Consider the following 20,800-nt stretch of genomic DNA (forward strand, 5'->3'; position numbering starts at 1 on the left):
TGCTTTAAAGTGAGCTGACAAGCCGAGGAAATTAATATGAAAAGTTTATTACATTGTACAACTTATATACTCATGTTTTAAGATTCAGCGAGTCTACCATTCATTAACGTAACAAATAATTTAAGATTAATATCGTTAAAAAGGAGAACTTCAGGAAAGCATTTAATCGTAAAATCTAAATTAAATGAAATATCATTTTTATTAAGGCCCACCACGTAAGTCGGCAACAATCAAAAAATAATAATAATAACAATAACAATACATTAAATTACGACGGCCGACGGACGCGAGACAGTGTAGAGCGTATCAAAAGGTATGGTGAGACATTACAATCAGATTTTTTTTATTTTAGCATCCCTAATGAAGGTAAGCGATCGTGGTGTACTTGTGACTTCAGGTAATCACACAACCAGTAATCACAGGCATCGAGGTATGGTATCCTAGGAGACCAAGCACGGCGGTTGAACATGCGATCCTTACCAAACGATGTGTGGAAGAAATCCTTCACACGTGTAGCAGTATTGGGTAGGGGATTGCCATACATAAAATTCATACCTTCCAACAGGTATTTATGAGCCAGTCTAAGGACGATCTGACTCCTTCTCTGACTGTAGTTTCAGTATGACACATGAGGCATGTGTGTCAATTTTTATCTCTCTACCTACATTATTTCGTCAATTAGTGAAGTATCAAATGTTAACAGACTTTAGGGTCACTCTTTAGATTAAAACTGTAACAACTGTGAGATGTGTGTCTCATATTGGCTATTACAGAACTGTTAACTTCTTACTTTCACATATCGTATGCACGTATCTCAGAGCAAACCCTGTTAATCCTTGATCCTCGGTTGTGTGTAACGGTTCTCAGGGAAAGATCAATATTAGTGTGTTAAGAAACAGACGTGTTAAGAAGCAGATGTGAAACTGAGTGGTCACGAAATTTTTATCTAGAATCAAACGGCTAAATACTTAAGGCCCATTTGGTGGAAAAGATTGAATAAGATGACGATGAGAGTATTTATGGATACTTTTGCGAAGAATTGTGATTCAAGGTTAATCTACAGCTTTGCATAATTAGGTGTAGTTAGCACTGAGTTGTAACATTAACTGTCGTATTGAGACTTCGCTGAAACATTTCTCTCACGGATTGCTCACAGCTGGAGAAGCTAGTTCCTCTCCCCCATATATACACAAAAAAATAGTTTCTAGAACCTTATATACACATTTACAAAAATAGTCTCTAAAACCAGTCCCTCTATAAAGTCAATCTTGAGAGTGAATTTATTAAGTAATTCTTTAAATAGTTTTAGAAAAATCATTTTCTAAGACATTTGCACTAAGAGTTACTCCCGTGCATAAAATTCAGTGTTGTTTGTGAATGCATTTCACGTCACGTGGCAGTACACACGCATTTGAATATCATTTTTAGTTGAAAATTTTAATTTAGTTTTGCTACGGCTCTGCTCGCTGTGTTCCACTACCGAGCTGAAAATTGTAGCGTATTGAGCCACATTCAAGAGTAGCTACACCATACATACAGAAGAATGTCATTACCAATCAATCAATGATTATGTCAGATAGCTTAGATTCAGCGTGGAAGTTATTTTACCGCTTGTAACGGAACATATTAAAGGCTTTACTTTAATGAAATATGTGATACACTCCAAATTCAACCAGTTTAACGATTATTTATGATTATAGAAAAGTTATCGTGTATGTTAACAATGATTGCACAACATGTCTCCATAAACAGTCAACCCATTAAATTATACTGAATAACTGACCCACACAAAAGTTAATATCACTTGATCACTGATACAGCAAATGTCATCATGTAAAAACACTAAGTTCATCTTAAATAATTAATATGAAGTACGAAAAATAGTGGCCAACTTAGGTATTTTGAATCTCCTTAAATAAAAATTACCCAGTGAAACCTATTTCTTCACTAAGAGCGTTTTCACTCAGTATTCACGTAATCAATCCTATTTTAGACGAAAACCAATGTAATTCATAATAATTCATGTTATTTACTTATTTATGCAAATTAGAGAAGTCAATTGACAAACTTCTAAAAAACGGCCTTTTTGTAACAAAGAATTATTCTGTCAAGTCAACAAATCTGTCTGTCATTTTAATAACATGTTAAATTATGTCACTCGATGCAAATTAATAACTTTTCTGCACAAATTACGATAACAGATGTACATGTGACTTATAAACTATATCTCTTTTTAGTAGTTCTTTGGCAATGTTATAAATACAAGCAGCAAGAAGGGTCGGGAGACAGTCGGAACGTCACTTTGGTAAAGTGTGTTTGTGTGTTATTGTTTGAGGTGGATAAACAATGCAAAGAACATGTAAAGGAAGTACTACTTTGTGTTGTGTCATGGTCTTTGGTGGACAGTGGAATTAAGATGGCCACCAGAGTAATAAATATTTGATGTTTACATATTTGTTGGTTTCGCTCGTTCTTTATCATCAAAAGCACATTAAAAAAACACGGGACCTCATGTTTTTACCCTAGACAACCAGATTTAGAGCCAGCATCAGCATCGAGACACAGCAGCGATCCAGCAAGCAGCAGCGATTACTACAATGCATTTTAATGGCGCCAACCTAACATAAAGTGCTAACAAGCTCCGTAAATTGGAGTGAAATAGTGCGATTATAGCAATTAGCAATATCTGCGACTAGGCGACCATTACACGCTGTACAAAGTACATTTTATTGAAAAGTGTCATATATTCGTTGGCGAAACTTTCCGTATTCTCAGTTTTGTTCCGCAACTTAGCTACGTAAATCATCAGTTGACCTTCATTAAAGTAATTTGGATTATTTTATTCAGACAACATTTAGTAACTCCTTTGATGTCAATTTTTACCTGTTTTATTTTGGAGTATTTCTGAGATGTTGAAAGCTGTCCACTGTGACATCAGGCAACACACCACTGTTCAGTCTATTGCGTTATACAGAGCTCAAGTAATCACATTTTTCAATAATTAGTTACGTACACTTATAGTGTACACTACACAAACAAAGAGTTATAAAAAAGGCGGCATGCAATGAATGACAAATTCTTACGAAGTTTACTAGATGCTTGGTTATATAAATGTTGGACATTTTAGTGAAGCTCCACAAGGTAGAAGTAACACCACCCACATTCTGTAATAAGGAAATATTATGCAACGAGTTTCACATTCTGAAATCGATATAAAATATTTCATTAGGTGAACATCCGCAACTGATGAACGTATTTATAGAACAAGAGTCCGCTTCAGTTTCTACTAATTTTCCTAATTTATTCCACGGCCGGTTTTGAAGCTTAAAGCTTCATCTACAGGTGCCACCAAATAATTATGAAAACTTGGATGTGTGGCGGTCGGAACGGTCGGTGATACCCGAAGATAAAGCTTTAAGCTTTGAAACCGGTTGTGGAATAAATTAAGAAAATTACTGGCAACTCGTGGGAATTTTTATTCAATAAGTATTCCAACTTTTGGTCTGGTGATTACAGGGTTATAAATACAAAATCAAATGGGGGTAATGCAGGAGTAGGTTTAATAATGAATAAAAAAATAGGAGTGCGCGTAAGCTACTACAAACAGCTTAGTGAACGCATTATTGTGGCCAGGATAGATACGAAGCCCACATCTACTACAGTAGTACAAGTTTATATGCCAACTAGCTCTGCAGATGACGAAGAAATTGAAGAAATGTATGATGAAATAAAAGAAATTATTCAGATAGTGAAGGGAGACGAAAATTTAATAGTCATGGGTGACTGGAATTCGAGTGTAGGAAAAGGGAGAGAAGGAAACGTAGTAGGAGAATATGGATTGGGGCTAAGAAATTAAAGAGCAAGCCGCCTGGTAGAATTTTGCACAGAGCACAACTTAATCATAGCTAACACTTGGTTTAAGAATCATGATAGAAGGTTGTATACATGGAAGAACCCTGGAGATACTAAAAGGTATCAGATAGATTATATAATGGTAAGACAGAGATTTAGGAACCAGGTTTTAAATTGTAAGACATTTCCAGGGGCAGATGTGGACTCTGACCACAATCTATTGGTTATGACCTGTAGATTAAAACTGAATAAACTGCAAAAAGGTGGGAATTTAAGGAGATGGGACCTGGATAAACTGAAAGAACCAGAGGTTGTACAGAGTTTCAGGGAGAGCATAAGGGAACAATTGACAGGAATGGGGGAACGAAATACAGTAGAAGAAGAATGGGTAGCTTTGAGGGATGAAGTAGTGAAGGCAGCAGAGGATCAAGTAGGTAAAAAGACGAGGGCTAGTAGAAATCCTTGGGTAACAAAAGAAATATTGAATTTAATTGATGAAAGGAGAAAATATAAAAATGCAGTAAATGAGCAGGCAAAAAGGAATACAAACGTCTCAAAAATGAGATCGACAAGAAGTGCAAAATGGCTAAGCAGGGATGGCTAGAGGACAAATGTAAGGATGTAGAGGCTTATCTCACTAGGGGTAAGATAGACACTGCCTACAGGAAAATTAAAGAGACCTTTGGAGAAAAGAGAACCACTTGTATGAACATCAAGAGCTCAGATGGAAACACAGTTCTAAGCAAAGAAGGGAAAGCAGAAAGGTGGAAGGAGTATATAGAGGGTCTATACAAGGGCGATGTACTTGAGGACAATATTATGGAAATGGAAGAGGATGTAGATGAAGATGAAATGGGAGATACGATACTGCGTGAAGAGTTTGACAGAGCACTGAAAGACCTGAGTCGAAACAAGACCCCCGGAGTAGACAACATTCCATTGGAACTACTGACGGCCTTGGGAGAGCCAGTCCTGACAAAACTCTGCCATCTGGTGAGCAAGATGTATGAAACAGGCGACATACCCTCAGACTTCAACAAGAATATAATAATTCCAATCCCAAAGAAAGCAGGTGTTGACAGATGTGAGAGTTACCGAACAATCAGTTTAATAAGCCACAGCTGCAAAATACTAACACGAATTCTTTACAGACGAATGGAAAAACTAGTAGAAGCCGATCTCGGGGAAGATCAGTTTGGATTCCGTAGAAATACTGGAACTCGTGAGGGAATACTGACCTTACGACTTGTCTTAGAAGAAAGACTAAGGAAAGGCAAACCAACGTTTCTAGCATTTGTAGACTTAGAGAAAACTTTTGACCATGTTGACTGGAATACTCTCTTTCAAATTCTAAAGGTGGGAGGGGTAAAATACAGGGAGCGAAAGGCTATTTACAATTTCTACAGAAACCAGATGGCAGTTATAAGAGTCGAGGGATATGAAAGGGAAGCTGTGGTTGGGAAGGGGGTAAGACAGGGTTGTAGCCTATCCCCGATGTTATTCAATCTGTATATTGAGCAAGCAGTAAAGGAAACAAAAGAAAAATTCGGAGTAGGTATTAAAATCCACGGAGAAGAAATAAAAACTTTGAGGTTCGCCGATGACATTGTAATTCTGTCAGAGACAGCAAAGGACTTGGAAGAGCAGTTGAACGGAATGGATGGTGTCTTGAAGGGAGGATATAAGATGAACATCAACAAAAGCAAAACGAGGATAATGGAATGTAGTCGAACTAAGTCGGGTGATGCTGAGGGTATTAGATTAGTAAATGAGACACTTAAAGTAGTAAAGGAGTTTTGGTATTTGGGGAGCAAAATAACTGATGATGGTCGAAGTAGAGAGGATATAAAATGTAGACTGGCAATGGCAAGGAAAGCGTTTCTGAAGAAGAGAAATTTGTTAACATCGAGTATAGATTTAAGTGTCAGGAAGTCATTTCTGAAAGTATTTGTATTGAGTGTAGCCATGTATGGAAGTGAAACATGGACGGTAAATAGTTTGGACAAGAAGAGAATAGAAGCTTTCGAAATGTGGTGCTACGGAAGAATGCTGAAGATTAGATGGGTAGATCACATAACTAGTGAGGAGGTACTGAATAGGATTGGGGAGAAGAGGAGTTTGTGGCACAACTTGACCAGAAGAAGGGATCGGTTGGTAGGACATGTTCTGAGGCATCAAGGGATCACCAATTTAGTATTGGAGGGCAGTGTGGAGGGTAAAAATCGTAGAGGGAGACCAAGAGATGAATACACTAAGCAGATTCAGAAGGAAGTAGGTTGCAGTAGGTACTGGGAGATGAAGAAGCTTGCACAGGATAGAGTAGCATGGAGAGCTGCATCAAACCAGTCTCAGGACTGAAGACCACAACAACAACAAGTATTCTGAAATCGAACTTGACACATGGTTCTTTGAGAGGAGGTCGTGTTACATCTTGTAGATAAGGGAGAGACGTATACTGGAACATGTCGGATTCTGAGAATAGATCTTGACCTTTCGAGACTGATGTATGACGTCTTGCGGTATTACTACTCGACCCTGTTCGTGATTCCAAGACTATGATGCAAATATGATATCGATGAGTTCTGGAGAGACATACTAAATGTCCTAGAGGTTGTCAACGGGCCCAAGAAACTAGTGCCCGAGAAGACAGATATATTGTTCGCTCCGTCGTGTAGGGTTCTAGAGCATTGTCACCCGACTTGAGCACTTGCCCGCGAAAGGCAAAGGTCCCGAGTTCGAGTCTCGGTCGGGCACACAGTTTTAATCTGCCAGGAAGTTTCATCTGAGATGGTGACAGACTGGCTTACCACCACTTGCCAGATATACGACTTAGGGATGGCGGCTATAGTTGAAACAGACGGTTTTCCGTTATACGGATTTTTTTTTTTTTGACTCCAGTTTAAGCTCACGGTTCAAATACCTCAAATAACAGATTTCTGAAACAATCTACTTTCGGTTTGCTTATTCCTTCTGTTTCCAGCAATAAACATATACTTCGAACAAAGATTGAAAAATTAAATTGCATGTGAAAGAGTAGGAGGTGTCGATTGATATGAGGCTGAGGCTGTGATAGAAATCGGTCTCAGAGTCTCCCGTAAAGACGGCAAGGACGAGGTAAACGGGTGCGGTGACGCCGAGAACAAAAGGTCAGAAGTTGATGACTTCCCTGCATTGTCACTTTTGGTTGGCACCAATTTTTCATCTTAAAGCAACCACAAATTAAGAGTTCAGTTATCATCTCAAGTTTATCATAATTGTAGACATATGTATCTAATTACTTTCTCTTTCACGGCTCATTATACACGTATTCTCCTCCTAATTAGTTACAAGTAACTCTGAGGGTGAGTGCTTTCATGGAGAATGTGTACGCCCTTGCTCAACATTCCTCTTCTCCGGTTCTGAATTGCTCGTTTGAGTTCTTCAGTGTCTCACAGTACCGGTACCGGTACCGGTCCCAGCGATTCAGCTCCGATGACGAGGTGAAAGAAGAGGTTCATAACTTTCTGAACAGCATGGTGGAGAGCTGGCATGACATGGGCATATAAAACTGCCACAGCGTTTACAATAATGCATCGACAGAAATGGTAATTATGTCGAAAAATAGGTAAATGTTCAAGCTGTAAACTGATGTAAACCATTGTAGAAATAAACAGGTCTATGTACTTATAAAAAAATAGGAGACCTCACTTTTGAGATTACCCTTGTACATTTACTATGATTGTATTATATATTGTACATATTATTATTTATGATTTATTGGCTGGCGTGTCTTTAAATATTGTGGGCTGTCATGAGACTGTTAACTAACTTATACCACGGTAACACTAGTACGGACATCGGCTGCCCCGAAGTACGTAAGATATAATATTTTTTTTAAACACAGCGCGCGACTCACAGCCTTCTAATAAATACTTTGCGAGAGCACTGCTATTTAGAAAAGAAAATATACGTATTCTTACGCAAACGGTAATTATTAATATGGGTCTCAGGGGCTACTGGTTATTTGTATACCAAATTTCAAAAATATTAGCTCAGATATTACGGAACTTATTGAATGGAATGATTATCAATATTTCTTCTTCATTATTTGCAATGCAAAACTAGAGAGAATCTCATCTGCCGTTAAGCGGCCAAAATGAAACTACTGATCTCATTCAGTGCTGTGAATTTTGGTAAATAAAATCTATCACTACCCTTTTGAACTTTGAAATTAATGAAAGATCAAGATTGAGAAGTCTCTCGCATTTACATTTAATATTATAACATGAATTATTAATTATAATGGCCGACCTAATGCTTCTAGGGGAGATAATTAATGGTTGCGACCATGAGAGGTGACAACTAAGTCAATAATACACGCTTCCTAATAACAATTTGTGTTATATTTTGTAAAAATTCAGAAAAAACTTACATTAATTATGATCCAGCGATACAATGACGGCCTACCTCTATACGAAAGAAAAACAGGAGAGAGAGTTCAATCAAAGCATTGTCTCTGACCTTCATGGTGTATGTTACACAGAGATTATACAAAAAAACTGTTCTTTGTTAATTACATCGATATTTGTGTTTTTATAATAATAATTTACATTCTTTACTATTTGTTATACATCGCGCAAACGCACTTAGTCTTTAGATAATTTATGGTTCACACGTCTCATAACAGAAACTTCTTTCCCCTTTCTCCAAATGTCCATTTATGTGACGTACCGTCACACGTGCTACTACGGTTAAATTGGTATGGCGTTATTTTGCTAGGTTAATAGTAAAGAACGAAAACAAACCAGTTATAAACGAGATCAAACAGACATCGAAAAATACCAGTTATTCAGAACTAACATACCGATGTCGGTTTTAACAGGTAGGTTACTCTTCATTCCTGCTAACGTCGATGGACCCCGGCCTAGAGTGTAAGCAGTAATGGTGATTCGAAAAGAAAGAACAGATTTCAGTTGTTCATTACAGATAATCTACTGAAGGCTGCGCACGTCACTGCATAGCGGAAGGTTCAATGTTTTGACAAAGTTCCGCTGTTGTTTGTTTGTAGAAAATGGCGAATATACCACAAGATATACAATTTTGTGTGTTGGAACTTGCATGCAGTCAATCCGCTGTCAAGTGCAACGTGCGTTCCGCCGTCTATTCAGCAAGAAGCAGCCTCTGCCCAAGCAGATTTATGAATAGCATACAAAGAAGTTCTTGGAAGTTGATTGCATATTCAAAGGGAAGAGCATTGGTCTACATGCGTTTGGTGAAACTGTCGAGCGTGTCCGATATGGTTTCCTATGCAGCCCTAGGAAGTCCACAGGACGGGTAGGCCAGGAACTTCATCAGGCAGCGATGTGTCGTGCTCGTTGACAACTGCGTTCCGACGACCATAACAGAAGGTGTGAATTTTGCATTTCATTTGTACAGGATATGGCAGAGTTACTTCCTCCGAACGACTCTTCTTTTCGGACGAATGGACGTTTCGTATAGCGGGTAAAGTGAATCGCCATAATGTAAGAATTGGGGGGTAACAATCCTGGGGTCGTCCTCGACTCGGCGAAACTGAACATGTTTTGTGCCATTTCTGCTCCCAGAGAGTATCGACCTTTTTTTGCGGAGGAAACTGTGACTGGAATTTCATGCCTGGACATACTGCAAAATTGCTTCTTTCTTAACAAAGATTCAAATGATTTTATTTTTATTCATGACGGCAATTCACCCTTCGTTTGACTGGAAGAGATGAACAACAAAATCTTGTTTGCTTTTCGCGTCCCAGGTCACCACACCTGATAGCGTGCAATTTTTTGTCTGCGGGTACATAAACTAAAGAGTCTTCGTTCCACCTATGACAACTCTTCAAGAGCCAAAAAATCAAATTAATGAAGTTATCGATTAATGTAAACAGGGACCTATCGATTCATGTGTGAAATGAAGTGGACTACCGTTTCTACGTTCCTCGAGCAACCCATGGTTTTCATGTTCAGAGTACAGTATAGTGTCTGTGCGAATACCAAACTTTGAACCTTCTTATATCTGCCCGCCGGAGTGGCCGAGTGGTACTAGGCGCTACATTCTGGAACCGCGCGACCGCTACGGTCGTAGGTTCGAATCCTGCCTCGGGCATGGATGTGTGTCATGTCCTTAGGTTAGTTAAGTTTAAGTAGTTCTAAGTTCTAGGGGACTGATGACCTCAGCAGTTAAGCCGCATAGTGCTCAGAGCCATTTGAACTATTTTCTTATATCTAGGTACGTGTGCAATGTGTTTCTATCTTTCATAAATTGTCTGTAATCAACAGCTGAAATCTATTCCTTTTCCTTGAATCACTTTATACTTGCGTATTGAAAGGAAAATTTGAGACAAGGTAATAAGTTTATATAAGCCACTAGTCAAAGCGACGAAGATTCCTTAATAGGAGGAAACGTTAAGTGTTCGTCGGACGTTTGGAAATACTAAATTAAGCTATATCTTCACTATGACGGCAAAACTCTACGCTGAAATCAACTCAAATTACAACAAAAGAAATGGTGGGCGGGATCCAGATCTTGTATCAGGGGTTGCCTGAATTTTTTAAGAGCCTCCATTGCATCTGCACCTAATTTCTAAAACAAACTGTTTTTACACACTGAATTCATAAGAATGTAATATTGGGCCGACGCTGGTACTCGTATGTTCTCGGCCTCTTAAAAGCGCGTGATTTTGATTTGTATAAAATTTCCTCTTCAGACCTAAAAGTTACTGAGTTAGTTAAGTGAGTTCCTTATTAAAACTGCTACAGCGAGAAAATATGGTCGATAATCGCAGTGATATTAAAATGGTGACTTTCTTAAATGCGCGTCTTCTTTAAACCAATACGCAACTGAGGCTCTACTTAAAGCAACGGCATTCTTAACTCGCTTTATGCCAGATACAATAGGAAATACAGAGCTTGTAACTTTAAAAGAAAATTTAAAAGAAATTATTTTTGATAAAACCCTTCATTAAGAAGCAGCTCTATCGGAAAGTTTCCAGATTTAATTTACCGTTCTTGCTATATTTATTAATATATTACGCGTCGAAAATAGTTTAGGAATCTTACTGGATATTAAATATCAATTTTCATACTTTGACTAATTTTTTGGAGGAACATTCTTGCCATAGCCATTTTAAGCAATAACCGAAGTCATAGATAACTGTTCTGGGGAGATGTCAGCCATTATCTCATTCTCCATCGGATAGCGTTAGGAGACGACCCTTTCTGTATCTCCTGAAAATGCGTATTGCAATGTAGTACTTTCACACCGCCATTTGTATCATTATTATTGCATCGACGGTAGTTTTTTTCCTGGTCATTCACGTAGAATTGAAATCAGTTTATGAATTGAGGAAATCGCAGTAAAAACAATAAAAGAATTACAAGGACTGTGATTTAATAAACACGACCGCTGCAACGGTTAGAATTCTTCATTGGAGAACACGACCGGTTTCGGAAATTAGCACACATATTATATGATGAGTACGCTACCCTGGTCACTCTACGTCTCAGTGTTGTTAAAGATATGAAATGCTATAGGTTTCCTTAGTATGGAAACATAACAAAGAAAACAGGTAAACAGCTGGCTACAACGAGTGTAGCACCAGAACATTTCATTCCCAAAAATAACGGCTAAAATTTTAGATAGAGAGAGGAATCAAAAAGGGAGTTATTTAAGGCTCAGGCGATGTACAGTATTTCTTGTGGCAGCTGACCTTCAAAATACATCGGCTAAACGGGAAGAAGTTTTAATGTAAGACCTACGGAGCATACTGTGATTCCAGTTCCAAGCCAGATTTTCTCACTTGCAGGAGACGTAACACACAGCCTCTGAAGTTGCCATGTATCTTCAAATACTTCACCGGAAGAAAAAGGGGAAAAAGGTAATGCTCTAAATATTTTAGCAGAATTTGATATTTTTAGAGCATTGGAAAAAGCCCCTGAAAATAGCCTCAACTGCCAGACGGGTTTACGTCAAAGAAACGTCCTAGCCAATTTTGATTATTTAAGTGAACGACGTTTTGCAACGCCGTCGTTTTTTTATTAAATTAAGAGGCTTTTCATTTGTGAAAAAATGTTTATGAAATGTAAGGACACTGCATTGGATAGTCCTGGCATATAGGAACCTAGATAATATCATGAAGGCTTTTAAAATTAGTTGCAACAGTAATTCTTATTTCTGCCACTAGTGAACAGAGTGTATTATTTCTGATTATTGCAGTTTGGGAATTTAAAATGTGCAGCTAGCGCCCGTCATTTCAGTCAAGCTATACGGTTACTCAATGTTTGTGACATTGCGCATGCGCGTGCTACTGCCTGGCCTTGGCTTCAGAAGCGAATAGTAGGCACCGACAACAGCAACGCTTCCTCTCCAGACTGTTTACAAGGAGATAAAGTGTAACACAATTGACAACTGTTTCTCTTTTAATGTTACAAACGTGGCGTTTTGCTAAGCATTTTAATTATTTTTTAGTAAATTGATCTTAATAGCTACTACGTCCTTACTTTGACGTTGGTGGAGGATGGCCTTAGCCCCCAAAACACGCTCGAACATCCGTGAGTCAGAAGTTTTAAATACCTAGGTATATATGTTACGAATAGCTTCATCCGGTTTAAATACAACCTTAAATCTTTTAACTGTTAGTAGGCACAGACCTTATCGCTGTTATTTGTTCGTTTCTTGGCATGGCTAGGTTTCTGGTAAGTTCTTTTACCCATCTGTATGCAGTGAAGCACCTGAAGATGGAAATTTAATTTGCGAGACCGGCCGTGTTCTACAATAAAGAAAACTAACAGTCGCAGGGGTCTTGTTTATTCAATTTAAGGAATATTTCGGCTATGATTGCTCCACGCATAAAGCAGTACGTATAAGGAAACACTAGCTTTCATACAATTTCTGATGCGTGTGATTTCGATATACAGCAATGAGAAATTGTATCGCATTTTACATAATTATGTAACGGCACTCCAGATGAAATGTAATAAGGCATTCAAGACACGAAGGACGGAAAGGCGCAAACCGATTTTGCGATTTCAATTCAATGAAGGCGATGACATAGTACTGCAGAATGACCTTGCTAGAATATTTTGCAACTTATTTGCCGGATAAGGGTGTGGTCACACATCTCCGGGCCGAGTTCGTGCCGAGACACGTTCGGGTATCGGCCGTCACCCGGAGGTCGAAATATACCACTAACATAAATATAGCGGGTTACACATGATCTGGCCGTGCTTGAGGAACCTCAGGAAGCCTAGAGCCGGGCGGAAGGACACCATGGTAGGACTGTTTTATAGGCTGTGCGACTGTGTAAAACTGTACTGTGTACAAAAAATGGAAGTGGAAAGATTAAGAGGAGAAGTTCGTAAGTTTCCTGTGCTTTACGACCAGAAAAATGAAAAATACCGGAATGGCGATCACAAAGACGGAGCCTGGAGGAAAATTGCAAAAAATTGGCAAGCCGAAAGTAACCTAAAAATTGCACAAATTTTAATAATAGAAAAGTATAAATTTTTTATTTTGCAAACAAATTTAAGATTTTGTTTTATGTCATCGCTGTATCACCAAGGCGACGTGTTATTGCCATTCCACCCTTTCTTGTGGAGAGTTAGGAAGCTTTTTACTTGGTCTCGTTCAGCAAATACAACATTTGCTGATGTTCCACGAATTTGAGATAACTTTCGACTATTTCATAGTTTTTCCCAACTTTTTGTATACATTCCCATTACTCTACCTACGTTAAAAAAGAAACCCGAGCTTCTTCGGGTGACATTGATGGTCTACAGAAAGTGTCATTTTTTCTCAATTTTGGTCCTCACTTGTTTAAAAGTTGATGATTTGCTGCGTCATCCGCAAATCAGGTGAGTAAATAATGTTCGAAACTCCCTCTGTACTGGTCTTGTTCTCCAGGCTGTATGGATCCGCATAATTCTTCTTTTTTTACCTTGTTTCTTTTTCTTCTCCTTCTTAAGCTAGTGTTGTGAGTTCTACACTGAAGAGACAAAGTATCTGGTACACCTGCCTAATATACCCTAGGGCCCCCGCGACCACGCACAAGTGCTCAACACGACATGGCATGGACTCTACTAATGTCTGAAGTAATGACGGAGGGAACTGACACCATGAATCCTGCAGGGCTGTCCATCTGGTTGATGGAATATGAGGGGGTGGAGATCTCTTCTGAACAGCACGTTGCAAGGCATCCCAGATATGCTCAATAATGTTCATTTCTGTGTAGTCTGGTGGACAGCGGAAGTGTTTAAACTCAGAAGAGTGTCCCTGGGGCCACTCTGTAGCAACTCTGAACCTGTGGGGTGTCGCATTGTCCTGCTGGAATTGTCCAAGTCGTCGGATCGCACAATGGACATCAAATCGCACAATGGACAGCAATGGATGCAGGTGATCAAACAGGATGCTTACCTACGTATCACCTCTCAGAGTCATGTCTGGACGTATCAGGGGTCCCATATCATTCGCAGCGCACACTCCCCACATCATAACAAAGCCTCCACCAGTCAGAACATTCTCCTGGAGACATGCAGGGTCCATAGATTCATGAGGTTGTCTCCATACCCATAGACATCCACCGGCTTGATACAATTTGAAACGAGACTCGTCCGACTAGGCAACATGTTTCCAGTCATCAACAGTCCAATATCGGTGTCGACGGCTCAGGCGAGCGTAAAGCTTTGTGTCGTGCAGCCATCAAGGGTACACGAGTGGGCTGAAAGCCCATATCGATGATGTTTCGTTGAATGGTTGGCATGCTGACACTTGTTGATGGCCCAGCACTTCTGTTCACGTTGAAGATTCTCTTCAGTCGTCGTTGGTCCCATTCTTGCAGTAATTTTTTCGGGCCGCAGCGACGTCAGAGATTTAATATCTTATCGGATTCCTGATATTCACGGTACACTCGTGAAATGGTCGTATGGGAAAATCCCCGCTTCATCGCTACCTTGGAGATGCTGTGTTCCATCGCTCGTGTGCCGACTATAACACCACTTTTAAACTTACTTAAAATTTGATAAACTGCTATTGTAGAAGCAGTAAACGATCTAAAAATTGCACCAGATATTTGTTGTCTTATATAGGCGTTCCAGACAGCAGCGCCGTATTCTGCCTGTTTGCATATCTCTGTATTTAAATAGTCATGCTGTAGGGAAGCAGCCTACTCACGCTGTAGTTAATTCACATCAGTTTCCATTATGTGCCAGCCAGTCTGCTGTAACTAGCTCTGACGTCATAAATGTTGCGCAATACCTTAAAAATCAAGCAAATGACCTAAAACTTTTCTGGCATGTCAAAAGTAATACCAAATTAATGTGTGTTAAATATCAGTTCGATAACTTAAGCCATTTCCGAAATTTGGACGTTTTTCTGTAAAAATCATTGGCGCAACAGAAAAGAGCTAGAGACTTCAAAATTTATATTTAGATTCATCTTTCGTAATGATTTAATAAAAACTGTACTTTGGATTTCACAGATTAAGATTTTAGTGGAAATTCATGATTTTCTGGTTTTCGTCTCAAAACTGAAGGAAGCAAGATAGATTAAGTAGGCTAGTAAATAAGGTTAGGATGTTTAGATTTAAATAGGTTGGAGGTCCGCTATGACTATGAAGATGTGAAAAGTTTCGTTTGAAGACGTATAAAATTATAGCGATAGCGGATCTCAAAAGGGACAGTTCAGAGCTCATCTGCTGCGTGCAGTGCAATTAAATTAATTCTCTCGCCCAAAATATTTAAGTTAGCCACGTCAAAATTTTATTATCAATACTTACCTGCGTGCTGAATGCACATTTAAATTAAGAGCTTATTCGGCCATCAGCAAGAGAAGCTATAATTTATTATGTAACTTGAAGTAGTGCGTTACTAGCCCAGCGGCTAGTCGGGACAGCCGATTTGATCCGGCGTCCCCTTAGCCGTCCGCACCGCGGATTTATATATAAGAGCGCTGCGCGAGGAAGCAAGGCCCCAGTTCTCTCCAGACACTGAATGACACGCCATCTGTGTCGGCAGTCGCGCCGCGCCGGTATCACTGCTACTAACAGCCTCGGATGCCGTATTAAGTTAATGGAGATGCGCGTAACCATGAAATCATTTCAAGTGATTTTCATTTTCTAGCTTCAGTTTGCGTAGTGTCGTATTTTCACGTGCCGTCGCGGGACAGACATTCTACCAATTATTTAGCGTGGCGTTTGATGAAATACTCTCATCAAATTATGGCGAGCATTCTTTTTAACATTTAATTCGAACTTTTATAGTTGCATCAGCGCATTAGACTCTGAACTGCTCTGTTAGTTAGGTTGTAGGGATATTGGTGGTTTTCATATGTGACTTTGAGAATATACTCAACTATTTTGGAAAATCGTTTTTGATTGAAAATCCCGGACAATCTCCTAATTCCTCAGAGTTATAAGCTGCAGCTATAATAGATTTCTCAGATAAAGTGAGCACTAGGAACTCTTTTTACAAGCTTCACGTTTTGTTAAATCGCTTTCTGGGGGCTAACACGTAAATAGAGAACCAGTGTTGAGAATAGCCAGAAGCTGATTCAACATTGCAAACTTTTATACAGCAATCATATTTCCCTATTCTTACTCGCCGCCCCACATATGGTGCATCGGCCGGGAATATCAACTAAGTGAAAGTGATTTTTAACTATTCGGACTCGCGAGTGAAATGCGACACGCAGCTGAGTAATAGAACAGTGAAAGTGTTACGTGTGCATGTGGACGACGCAATTGGATTAACAACGTATCTGGATTGACGGAGCTGGCACTGAGTCTAGCGGTGCTGCTGGCATCGCGAGTAGCCAGTTTCGCCGCATCGCAGTCGGAGCCGCAGCAGCCGGAATCGCGCCTGCAGTTACGGGCCACGCAAACACTCAACAGCCGTCGGAGTGCCGTCAGCAGTTCAACGTGCCACGTCGCATCAGTAATCCTGGTACGCCGCGCCGACAACGTCGTGCAGAAGGAACTAAGTTAAGTGAAAAGCTGTTAAAAATTTTACTAACCTGCACTAAAAAACTGTCGGCGATGGAAACGCCAAAAGAAACCGAGTTTAAACTTAAATTAGAACCTATGTCTGTTGAGGGAATTGTAAATCCAGACAACGGTTCAAGTGTAAACATGCATGAAATTAGTAATGTTAAAGTGAAATCTGAAGTATTGTCTCCTGACAGTAGTGTGCGAAGGGGCAATGATTCAATAATAGAGACCCTTGTAGTAAAACAGAAACCAGAAATTGTTAATTTATTGGATGATAGTTTCTCTGATGAATTAAAAATGAAACAACCATCAGAGATGGTAGGGTTTAAACAGGAGAAGTTAGATATGACTGATCAGTCAGAAGTTTCATTTAGCTTTGATGATTCTGGTATTGGAACTAGTTTTTCGTCACCTGAGTGTGATAAAAAGTCAGCTAGTGGGCAACCAAAAGATGCTGGGGCTGTTGATTTAAATGTTATATTACAAGCAATAGCTGCCAGTAATGCAAAAATGTCTGCCAGTAATGCACAAATGACAGCTGAATTAAAATCTGATATAATTGAGGTAAATAACAGAATTGTGGCCAGCCAAACTAATTTTAATAAACGATTGGAGGAAATGGACAATACCTTCAAGGCTGGTTGCAATAAGTTGAAAGAGGATCTAGACAGTTTGAATTGTAAAATTGATTACAATCATGATGATATTAAGGAAAAGATTGCTCAACAATTTTCTGAAATGTATAAAACTGTTAAATCCGAAGTTGCTGAGGTTCGCAAAGACTTCCAAATGGAAGATGCGAAGCTGGAGCACAAATTAACAGAAAAGATCGAGGCGGAATCTGAACTGTGCTCAGATAGATTTAAAGATGTTAATATAAAAGTGAACATATGTCAAGCAGACATAGATGCAATCAAAACTGATACTAGTCATATTGTACAAAGAGTAGATAATGTGGAAATGAAAGTAGAAAACATCAGTACTAACATTGCTAACCTTGAGAGTAAAGTAGCTTCAGTAGCTTCTGGTAATGGTAGTGTACAACAAGTTGTAGCTGCAAACGCCGCTTTTATCGGGTGTCGGCAGTTCTTGCGGTTCGATCCAGATAAAAATATCCATCCGCTAGATTTCTGGAACGATTTTGAAGATGTAATTCCACCAACTTGGTCTGAACGAGAGAAAATCTCATTTATTAAAAGCCATTTAGCAGGTGACGCCATGCGCTGGTCAGCTGATGTTATGTTGAAGTGTAAAACATTAGCAGAGTTTAAAACAGCTTTTATTAATGAGTATTGGTCTAGCAATAAGCAAAATGAAGTGTTGAGAGAATTTTGGAGTGGAAAACGCTTCAATGCAGGCAAGGAATCCATTAAAGAATTTGCTAGGTCATGGATTTCACGTTTGTCACATTTGGACGAAAAGCTGAAACCTGAAATGATTATACTAGGTCTTGAAGCCAAACTGCCATGGTATTGGCAAACTAAAATTATATCTGCCCCTAGAGACAATCTGGATCGTTTTATTGAGTATCTGGAACGTGTAGAACGTGTTGCTGCCAATGAGGAGCAAGCACGTAATAACAGAAATGCTAATAACAATAGCAGTAATTTTAGGAACGAGCAAAATGGCAATGTAAACATCAGAACAGTAGGTGTTCGCCATCCTAAGAGGGGTAGGAATTGGGGAAATAATTATCAGAACCAACAATGGCGTCCAAGGGATAATAATTTTGTTCCAAACAGTAATATGCATGTAAACAACAGTATGGAAAGTAATGCTGTGCCAGTTAACTATAATGAAACTAAAGGAAACAGCAGTAGGCCGAGGCAGGAAAACTAGTTCCCGTCTATGAGGACACTGGCGCTCACCCGGCGGTTACTTTTCCTAAGCCAGTAGTTAAGGGAATTGGTAAGACAGATCAGAATACTCAAACTAAACATGTGGATGAAGAGTCGGTAGCACCTAAGGATACAACAGAAATATTAGATCACTCACAGTATTTGATAGATACCGTGTTAGAGACGCTTTCTAAGTGGGAAGAGAAAGAGAAGGCGCAGCTGTGTAATGATAGGGAAGAGCTACAAAATATTGAATTGTCAGGTGATGAAGCAGAAGAAATTCATGCTTATATTTACGATGAAGATGATGTGCTCTTATCTAAAGTGCCTGTGCAGGATGTTGATAATGTACTAATAGATTTAGGACAGGAGATAAGTGAGAATGTAGAGGGTAGGCTGTTGAGGGTCGATGAACCCAGTAGCTGTGACCAGTTGTCACTTGAGAAGGAAACCGACGATAATAGTAAAAGTGGTTTAGCTGTAACTAGTGTTATGCCCGGTCTGGAAGCACAGAATCGCCCAGACTACAGTAATTTGGGTTATGTTCAGCAAACTAAATGTAATGAAGTCGTGCGGTGTTTCGAATTAAAATTAATAGACCGACTGGAAAAGGCAGCTGAAAATGTAATTCAGGAAACCCCTACACACTGTAACCTAAATGTAATGAAGACAGATGTCGATCACTTTAGTTGGAGACAAATCCAAAAGGAACTATTAGATGAATTTGAAAAACCACCTGTACAACCTAGAATAAGCCACCCTATAATAATAGTGAATATATTGGGTATCAATGTACGTTGTCTCTTAGACAGTGGTAGTGAGGTGAGTGCAATATCTCAGTCCTTCTTTGATGCATTACCTGGTAAAGACAAGCTTACAGTAATGAGAGTATCAGGACTAAGAATAATTGGTGCTACTGGCAAGGTGTCAAAAACGATAAAGCAAGAAGCTTTACTGCCCTTTAACGTTAATGGTAATTTAATTGATCATCCATGTTTAATTGTAAACAATCTCAGTATTGAGGTTTTAATTGGCATAGATTTCTTGTCAAAATATCAGAGTGTTGTTGACTTTGAAAGAAGCCAGTTAAAAATGGTTTTGCCAATAACCGGAGTAATTACAGTACCTTTTAGTGATAAACATGTAGTAACTGATGATGAAACTTGGGAGCTGCCTATACGAGTTCTGAAAAATAGGAGGTATTGGGACGAGGATGTTAATCTTAGTACAAGTAAGCTAAACACAGAAGAAGAAGGAGCAATTATTGTGGACAAAATAGAAGCTAAATTGCAGGCAATCGATAAAATTTCCGCCAATCAGAAGGAAGAACTGAGACAGGTTCTAAAAAGGCACCATAAAGTATTTTCAGATCGACATGGCGTGTTCATAGGCAGCCAATGAATGCTGTAGGGAGGAGGTTGTTCTGTAACCTCTACACAGTGTGGCAGCTGTGCAGTCCCAGCTGTGTGAGATCTTCTTTCCCATTTCAGGTCTCACTCATTCTTCATCTTTCCTGTCCACAACCATTTCGACTTCTTCTTTCCAAATACTAAAATTATCCGTTATGGTTATCAAACCAATAATAAACGAAACAGCATTCAGTGAATGAATGCTGTAGGGAGGAGGTTGTTCTGTAACCTCTACACAGTGTGGCAGCTGCGCAGTCCCAGCTGTGTGAGATCTTCTTTCCCATTTCAGGTCTCACTCACTCTTCATCTTTCCTATCTACAAAAATTTCGACTTCTTCTTTCCAACACAAAATTTTCCGTTACGATTATTAAAACAGCATTCAACGAATGAATGCTGTAGGGAGGAGGTTGTTCTGTAACCTCTACACAGTGTGGCAGCTGTGTAGTCCCAGCTGTGTGAGATCTTCTTTCCTTTTCAGGTCTCACTCACTCTTCATCTTTCCTATCCACAAAAATTTCGACCTTTTTCTTTAAAACAAAATTTTCTGTTATGGCTATCAAGCCATGAATTATGTAACCATTCTATCCACCGATTAGTGAAACAAAATACCTGATATGACAAACCTAATAGTGACAAACAATAGAGAAGTGTGACGTAAATTAAGATACAAATGTATTTGAGTAACAATTATGTATGGAAGCCTGGTAATATTGTA

Source organism: Schistocerca nitens, chromosome 9 (genome assembly GCF_023898315.1).
Source record: "Schistocerca nitens isolate TAMUIC-IGC-003100 chromosome 9, iqSchNite1.1, whole genome shotgun sequence".
Classification (NCBI taxonomy): Eukaryota; Metazoa; Arthropoda; class Insecta; order Orthoptera; family Acrididae; genus Schistocerca; species Schistocerca nitens.